Source organism: Schistocerca gregaria, chromosome 2, assembly GCF_023897955.1.
Source record: "Schistocerca gregaria isolate iqSchGreg1 chromosome 2, iqSchGreg1.2, whole genome shotgun sequence".
Lineage (NCBI taxonomy): Eukaryota > Metazoa > Arthropoda > Insecta > Orthoptera > Acrididae > Schistocerca > Schistocerca gregaria.
In genome coordinates this window covers 356,659,939-356,669,608 of record NC_064921.1, presented here as the reverse complement: position 1 = coordinate 356,669,608, position 9,670 = coordinate 356,659,939, and the positions used below count along the sequence as shown (strand labels likewise).

Genomic DNA, 9,670 nt, shown 5'->3' with positions numbered 1-9,670 from the left:
GTATGTTTCACATCAGCGCACAATCCGCTGCAGAGTGAAAATCTCATTCTGATTTCCAAAACTGATAAAGATGTCGTAATGCTGTTTTCATTCAAATGTACTGAGGAAAATTCCTCACTTAAAGACGTATGGTATTGTTTCGAAGCTATATTAATCACGGAGATGTGCTTATCTATTTCGCTTTTTAACCAGTTTATGTTGTCTGAGTCGTGGTTCTAAGGGGACAAATTTAATGGAGTTCCACTTTTCAAAAGCTGACAGTTTCGGAGTAATTACAATGTTTAGAACTTTTGATTTATCTGTTGTGAACATGATACTGATAGCTGTCTTACGTTGAATTCTCTGATTTCATTCGCAAATGAGGATAAGCGTGACAACGGATAAAATGAAACGGGGTGCTATACCGGCACGATACCGGTGTAAAGGCGATACGGAGGAATAGTAGCTAATATTCTGTCTGCGTCGTTTAGTTGACTGGCGAATTCTACGTAATTTGAAAAAGATGAATTCGTTTCACAAAGCAAATGAAGCTAGATGTGCTATTTATTTACAGGGAATGCAGAAGCAAAACGAAGAGAACAACTGAGTTTTACCCACAAGCTATTCCGACAGATGGTGTCCGACACGGATGACAATGCAATAAAATTAACGTGCGTCCCAGCAGCCGACGGGACAGATCCGTATCAACCAGCTCAACGCGCACACGAGACCGCGCAGATAACCGAAAACACGGTCAATCCGATGTATTCGTGTTTCTAACGGAAACTTTTATTTTATTTACCAAACATTGTACACATCACACTTGAAATCCCATTCTTTTATTAGCACTATTCTCGCCGGAAACTGATAACTTACTTGCTAAATTACATTTAAAACACACTGCATTTCTTACTACTTGCTTTCATTTCTGGAAATAATTGTCTACTTTTTCTACCTTTTACATGCACTTTTTTTCCTGAGGACAGGTTGCATTTTTCACAGAGTCACATAATGCGTGTTGTCTAACGATTTTTTGCTGCATACTCTAAGAGATATCGCATCAGCTATCAACACATAGTCCCAACTATAGGAAAAAATTTGAAGCATCCTTTATTTTTTATTTTTTCTAAAGTCGTTGAACTATGCACGCAAAACATCGCGTGTTTTCTCTTCTTTATATACAGGGTGTCCCAACTGTATTGGAACAATAACAGCTATAGGAAAACGACTTTCACCGGTATCAATGTAGGGTTTGGGCCCATGAATGTACATATTTGGAAACATTCTAAAACGAAAGCATATGTGTTTTTTAACACAAACTTATGTTATTTTTACATTGACCTCCTATATTTTTTCTTCAGCAATCCATAGCATGACAAAGCACATACACAATGGCGTTGATTGCATCGCAATATTTCCATTACATCCCGAGATATTGAGACGCGAATTTGACGCTTGAAACACCTGACATGCGCTGCTAGCGCACGTCCTGAATTTCAGGCGTGAACCCCATGCTGCAGGATGGCAGCAGACCGTATCATTCATTTCGGACCTCTTGATAAGTATGCAAGTGTGATTACGCATGTCAATCACATCGCGATTACGAGAGCATGGGGTTCACGCCTGAGCCTCAGGACGGGTGTTTCAAGCATCAACTTCGCGTCTCAGTATCTCGGGATGTATTAGGAATATTGCGATGCAATCAACGCCATTGTGTTTGTGATTTGTCATGCTATGGAGTGCTGAAGAAAAAATATAGGAGGTCCATTTAAAAAAAACATAAGTTTGTGTTAAAAACCACATATGCTTTCGTTTTAGAATGTTTCCAAATATGTACATTCATGGGCCGCAGCCCTACATTGATACCGGTGAAAGTCGTTTTCCAATAGCTGTTATTGTTCCAGAGATATTTTGGGTGGACAAGATAGCTGGGACACCCTGTATATAAAGAAAATATTTCATTAAAATAAGCAAACACCTCCTTCCTTCTTAGACCTCTGTACTATTCAGAGAGTTTCTTACGGATCGGTTGGCGCAGTCGTCACCATACGTCTGCGTAACACCACTTCGTAGATACAGCGCTCTGCATATTACATATGCTGGAAAACTGTGAATTTGAAATGATCTATTCAAATTACGTGTTACATAATTTATTAACGACGGCGGATCAATTTGCAATCTTCAGGTACTGAACAACTTCGTAAACAGAGAAAAAGTATAAAATCCGGAAAAAGGTCATATAGTTGAAAATGGTGCATTAATAAAAAGTGCTGTGAATTATCTAAATTATAAGGAAACAGGTTTTTGAAACATACGGTATACAAGTGAAAAACTGTCGCTCAGGGCTACGTAACTATTGGATACACATAATTTCTGATAAACCATAGTTCAGTCTCGAGTAGGTGCAGTATTTTTCTAAATTGCGTAGTTGGGTTTGGATACTCAGTTCAGTGAATCTGACCGATACTAAGTTAAAATTATCCAACAGTGTCCACTAACATGTTTCTTAGTTTTTTCCTATATCAGATTGAAAGAGAAAAAAGGAAAACTCGAAGTTGCTTACTTGAATCGCACGATGATATATAATAATCTCTAAGAATTTATCTGCTTAAATTATTTTCCCTTGAAATGTTATAAACGACATTACCTCAATTGGCTAGAAGGAATAAGGTAGTCAAGAAAGAATAAATTGAAAATAAAGAAAAGAGGAAAGATATGATGGAGGGGGGGGGGGGGGAGGGAGGGAACAGGATATTAGTATGTAGATGTAGATGTAGTATCACAAGTTTGGCATTACTAACAATATACCGTGAGAATGTAATCTGAAAAGTAGACGGGCGGGAAGGAGGGCGAGGGATGTGTAGGAACAACTCAAAACATGTGAAAGTAAGACATCTAATACGCAGTTAGTAAGATGCAAGAACCCCGTGGAAGAGGTTTGAGAGATGTAGAGTGACACTTGAATGTTATTTTAGAAAGCCATCCGCGAATGCTCTGTAAGAAAAAGATCCTATGTATTCTGTAGGGATATTAAGGTTTTTCTTCTCTAATTGAAACAACTTTCTTCTTTTATCCGCGCCCTCCACTGTCTCTCTTAATGCAGCGTCTACTTTACAAGGTGCTTTCATTTCCTATCAGTTTATGTGGTTTGCGTTGAGCAATGTATGTAGTTTCGTGAAGACCAGCACATATTATTGTAGTTCACTTCATTATGTTATGTAATTGTTAGATCACATGTGTTGTTTGATTTACTACTTTGTTATGTATTCTCCACACTCGTTAAGTACTCATGATTGGACTCAGCTTCGTAGTTGTTATCTCAGCTTTGAATTACTGAACAATTTCTTTTCCTACACGCTTCAATATTTTCATTGAGTCATTATTTACAAGTTAGTACAAATGCATTCTGATATGTATACAAGACAGACAGTCTCTACATATTTTCCCACATAACACTTGGTACGTGTAACTCCTTGAAATCCGATTAATTCGGTTTCATTAGTTACAGGTTTGCTTCGTTTCACACATGGAATGGTCGTCTTCTGAATATATGCGAACCGTTTCAATGAATAATTAATTGAACACAATTATTGTGTTTAAAAATAGCGATAATAAACAAATCAACTCTTCTTAATAGACATATTAACTCGATCATCTACCTGGAAACAGAAAAGGGAGACGTTGCATCTCCTTCGAATATATCCAATATACGCATAATAATTCAGAAGTCAATGCAATGTAGTGCAGTGGTCGAGCAAATACTCATGAGCCACACATTTCTGTTGTCAGTGTTTAACGACGTTTGAGGTGGTGTCAAGAGCGACGCCAGTGGACAGTGGGTGATTGGAACCGATGATCTGGCGTGATGAGCCATGCTGTACCCCGCTGTAATCCGACGAAAGGGTTTGGATTTGGCGGACGGCGGGGAGAACGTTACCCGCCATCTTGTGCAGTGCCAGCAGTGATGTAAAGAGGAAGTGTTGTTATGGTATGTGGGTTTCTTCCATGGTGAGCATGTGGTCCCCATATTGTACTTAAAAGAACGCTAAATGCAGAAGGATATCAACACATTTTACGAAATTACGTTCTGCTTGTGGTGTGCAAACACTAGAGCCACAGTTCTGAGATGAATATTATTTGTATAAGCATGACGATGTAACCTATCGTAAAGCGTCATCCGTGTCGGAGTGGTTTGCGTACAATAACATTCCTGAAATGGACTGGCGTACCTGGAGTTCAGAACTGAGCCCGTGGAACACATTCGTAATAACCAAAAATAAAATACTAACAGCCGTTATTCTGGTTTTATTTGTTAGGCAACTAGTTTCGGCATTACATTATGCCATCTTCAGGCCTGCATACACCGAGTAACCCTCGTGTTAGAAACCAGTGCAGCACTGTCAACTGGTAGCGTGAGGATTTTTTCCCACCGGCATATGCGTTCCTTGGACATCTGTCAGCTCTTACACCGAAGACAAAATAATGTTAAGAATAAACGTGGAAGAACAAGGGAAACGAAAGATAATTACTTAATAATTACTAATACAGTTCTGATAGAAAATGATTTTGACAGCGCTCCCCGCCACTACCCAAGTTTATCTGTAGACACGTGCCCTTACTGTTCACCGCCTAATAAGTATGACCCAGAATCTTCTTTATCCATTGAGACTTATGACCAATTCGTTTCTGTTGCATACATGTATGAGTTTTTCTGACACAATCCTGCAAACCAGTTACACAGCTTCCCAAACATAACAACTCTTAATCGTAGCACTTGTACTCTACAGCTATTATACACAAAGTACCAATTAGAGAATTTTCTCGCGAGTTTTGCGTCCTCCATATGTCGAAACGTTACTGTGACCTTCACTTGTTTGCTGTCGTTCAATGCCGCTGGCGTGGAGTACAGACATCCGGTGGAAAACGACAGTTCGTAAAAACCACGTGATGATCAGCTCTGAGTTGCTCGAGTACCTTGGCCCGAACTTTACGTGCTTCTTCGCCACCTGACTGACTTTTGATTAGCCCAGCAGGGACACGCTGACTTGTTTGAAGACCTCTTGATGGATGTCTCAACACGTGAGAGGATGTAATTAAGATTGGTATGGAACAAATGAGATTTCAAAAATGGTTCAAATGGCTCTGAGCAATATGGGACTTAACATCTGAGATCACCAGTCCCCTAGAACTTAGAAATACTTAAGCCTAACTAACCTAAGGACATCATACACATCCATGCCCGAGACAGGATTCGAATCTGCGACCGTAGCGGTCGCGCGGTTCCAGACTGAAGTGTCTAGAACCGCTCTGCCACACCGGCCGGCGCGGTTCCAGACTGAAGCGGCTAGAACCGCTCGGCCACAGCGGCCCGCTGAGATTTCAACTGACGTGAAATGAGTTAAATGTAGATGGAAACGTTTGAGATCTAAAACCAATCGCCTGCAGTGTAGCCACTAGCGGATGTGAGATTGTAGCAACTAAACATTATGTAGGGTAAAACGTCTTTACGTAACTTAGATTACTGTATAACATTAACAAGAAGCTTTAGCCAAAAATGGTTTTTACCTGCAGTTTGCATAGTGAATGGGTTACCTAAATAGCCTTAAGCGGAAATGTCACCAGATGTTACCACTACATGTGTGTTGAACGCTTGGTATGCTGCTCTTAAGCGACATACTTTTGCTTCTATTTCCCTATGATAAGAGTAGGATTATTCATAATTAACTTTAAATGAGACTGGTTGAGGCACGTACTATCATTGCAACGGTTCACACAAGACGCAGAAACTATATAAAATTATCTCCTTAGAAATGGACAAACTTAACAAGTTAACTTGATAAAAGAAATATACTAAAGCACTTTCCCATAAATAATATTTTGCGAGCATGTGTATCAGCAACTACAGTTCACAAGCCGATCTGGACATCAGTAATAGCTCAGCGAAAGAGACATTTCGACCATAACAAGTACACTCTACTCGCTTGACAACAATCATTCAGCTCTTAATGCGTGGAATGGTAATAAATATTAATATCATCTACTGCACGAGAGCAATATAATGACCTTAGTTTGAAACACAGACTGCCAGGTGCAATTCAGTATGACACTGAGCAATACTTTTGATCCATCAATTATGTGAGCCAGTTCTAATGTCTGATTGTTTAGATAAGCACTTTAGGTATGAGAACAACAATGGTGCATGACATAGAGGTACCATTATCCAGGACAGAGGACAAGAGCTGAGGCAGGGAGAAAGTAATTCCTTCTTCTTGTCCTCATTCATCTGACGGGATACATGTGGCATGCCGTCAGTTCTTCATGTTACGGGACCTGTTAATCAGGGATGCTGACGAGTCTTAACGTATTTGAACCTGTCCTGGCTAGTAGCTCTTCATGAGACGGACCCTAGTTTTCGAGAAACTCCACATTGATGTTTTGAGCCTACATGCTATATTTCTCACGTTAATCGTGTCTCGGCTGAGCTGGCGTAGCGCAGGTGCTCAGCGTTCCGGCTATCACGCTGGCGGTACGGGTCCAGTCTTTCCCTTGTTCTTCCCCTTCTTCAGTTGCATCCCTTATAGTGTCATTAAATAGTTTGACACACAAAATTATTTGTAAACAATTCTCGCCGTAATTACTTCATTAACAGTTCAATCAATACATCACACTGCTGTATTCCGCTTGTGGTTTGTAGTTAAAATTGTTCATATTTGGGCACTTCCAAAGAGTTCGCAACTATGGACGAAGTATTAGCAGCTGCTGATGATTCCAGAAACCGACGGAAGTACTCATCCGTAACTGTGAACTCGAATATGTAGTCAGTACAGTTCAAACCGTCTGCCAGTACCAATGGACGTTCAATAGATCCCTTGCGAAACAAGGAGTAGAAACCTTTCTGACCAAGATTGGTCGTTCATTCAAAGCACAGCGTAACTGCGTCAGTATAGGTATTCCCTTACGTATTCTTATGTATGCAAGAACCATCCGGGAAATTTGGATGATTTGTTCAGGCAAATATTGAAGAGTTGTTTCATAAACTATAAAATGTAATTCTGACCTGTGTAAAATCATGTAGGTTTACGAAAGTGCTGTACGAAGGACTTTTAAAATCTATCATCCTTCCCAACGTGAAACGAAAACCAATTTCTGCGCGTTATTGATTCGTAGTGAGGGCAGTCTGTTCGGACACTTTACCACAAAATCTTTGTAGATGACAGTAAAGCATGCACTTGCACCGTAAAATATGTCCTATTAAAATGTACTGCACTTTCTCAAATCTCTGCCCGTTACTTCTACAAGCAACTTAAAACGTTGATGAAAAAAGTTTCAGGATGGTCCCAATTTGCTAAAGGCTACTACACAAACCACTTGGAGAGAAGTTTTCATAAAAGTACATTTTTTAATTCTGTGGCAATTCAGTGCATCTGGTTTTACGAGAATGATCAAACATGCGCAGTTCACATCGCAGTTATTTGAAGAAAGAAGTCTTCTTGAATTTCTGTTTCGCTTCTGAAAACTCTGTGTGAGCTGCAGTAACTTTCATTAAATGTACGTCGTGCTCTACGAATTTGTGTCTCGGTCGTTTCTACTACAAACACCATCCCGAATTCTGTTTAAGCACAGCAGGACATGCAAGGAGTAGCTAATAAGATGATTCTATAATATATTCTGTAAGAATTGTAATACACATTTGAAGAACGTTTCCAGTAATGACTGCTTTATTAATATCCATTATAATTATCCGGGCTGTTATGCCGTGGTCGGTTGATGAATTTTGTCTCAATTCCCATTTATTAATGAAATCACTATGCAGAAAATGACTGTTTTGAATAATTTTGCGTGACGTATACTATCTAACGATACCGTATTGTATTTAAAATGGGCGTGGGCGTGGATTGAATCCAGACCGCCTGCTTGGAAGCCGTAAACCTTAGTCTCTGCGTTACACTAGCTACGTTCAAACATCATTAGTGTGACAGGTACGGCGTGGACGCTTAAAATTTCAACATCGATTTCTTCGTAAACTAGGGGCCGTCTCATGGAAAACCGCTAGCCAGGTACTCAGACCAGGCCCCTCTACAACGTACCTAAGGCTATCGAAATCAGTGATTAGCAGGTGTAAAGTGCAACCGAAGTCCTTAATTATTTGTTGGATGTATTCCAGTCTACATCTTCTAATACGTTTTTACGCTCTATAGCTCGCTCTAGTACCATACATTTTCTGATGTGTTAACACATGTCCTATTATTCTATCCCTTCTTCTTGCCAGTATTCTCCCCACGTTCCTATCTTCACTGGTTCCGCGGAGATTATCCTCATTCCTTATCCTATCAGTACACTTACATTTCAGGATTCTTCTGTAGTACCAGATCTCAAACGGTTCTCCTCCTTTCCTGTAAGGAGGCAGGTGCCCCAGTGTTTAGCACGCTGCAGTCACATTGTGAGAGACGACGACGTTTGAAACCAGCTTTCGTGATCTGCCTAAATCGCCCCAGGCAAATGCCGAGATGGTGCAACCGATTTCCCTCCCCATCCTTGAAATTTTCCGAGCTTAGGTTCCGTCTCTAATGAGCTACACGCCAACAGGACGTCAAAACTCTAACCTTCCTTCCTCTTTCTCTAAGGCCGATTTTTGATACTAGTTAACTTATGTAGGGCAGGAATTTCTTCTTAGCCTGTGTCATCCATGCTTTCTATGTCATCCTTGCTTTATTTTGCTTGAAAGGTAGCAAAATTGCTTCACTCCGTCTACTCCATGGTCCTCAATCTTTATGGTTAGTTTGCCACTAATCTCGTTTCTGCTAATCGTCATGTCTTCGTCTCTGGTTTATCCTAAATCCGTATTCTATTATGTAGAAACACATCGACGACGTAACATGAAATAGTTCAGAGAGGTGTGTTCGCCTCCGTAGCGCAGCGGTAGCGTTCCCGCCTACCATGCGAGGGTGCCCGGGTTCGATTCCCGGCAGGGGACTGGGTGTTGTGTTTCCATCATCATTTCCATCATCACTGACACGCAAGTCGGCGAGGTGGCGTCAACTAAAAAGACTTGCAATACGGCGACCGAAACCCGAAGGAAATATACCGGCCAATAAATACCAAAAGATTATTTCATTTCAGAGAGGTGTAAATAACTGCCAAAATGAAATATTATATATGCAACATGGGATGGCGATGAGGTAAGGTGTTTAGCTTTATGGAGCAAAAGCATTCGTTACGGGAAAGAAATAAAGTGGGAAACACTAGACAAATTCAATGAGTGATCTTTACCCAAAACCTACATGACTCGCTCCCACTAGTAATTACGATGATGTGATTTAATCTAGACTCATCGTGTCCCTTTAATTACTCAAGTTCCAGAAGATATACGGCACTTGAAAATCATAAAAAATATTCGAGAGATATAAGGGTACGAAAATAACTGTGTACGAACCCACAACGTATCTCTATGCACGTAGAGGATTCTGTGATGTTTTCATATGTATTCTGCCACTGCAAATGTTTCACCTTTAGGACAAAGATGCATCAGCGTGCTACGCGAGTAGTGGATAAGATCCTTGACTCTGTGTTTAATGTAATCTGTGGTGCGCTTGGTGGTCAGTCGGTTGCGCAGTGCTAGAATATTCTTATTAGAGACATAGTAGCGAGTAGTTTTAGAGAAGAAGATCTGATATTTATGAACAGGAGCGAA

The 9,670-nt window shown here is 40.4% G+C and overlaps 1 non-coding gene across 1 annotated transcript; it reads left to right on the top strand.

Moving 5' to 3' along the window:
- The first annotated feature begins 8,881 nt into the window (after window positions 1-8,881).
- Window positions 8,882-8,954, top strand: Trnag-acc (transfer RNA glycine (anticodon ACC)). Its single transcript has one exon. It is a non-coding gene; the product is annotated as a tRNA-Gly (tRNA).
- Window positions 8,955-9,670: the final 716 nt, after the last annotated feature.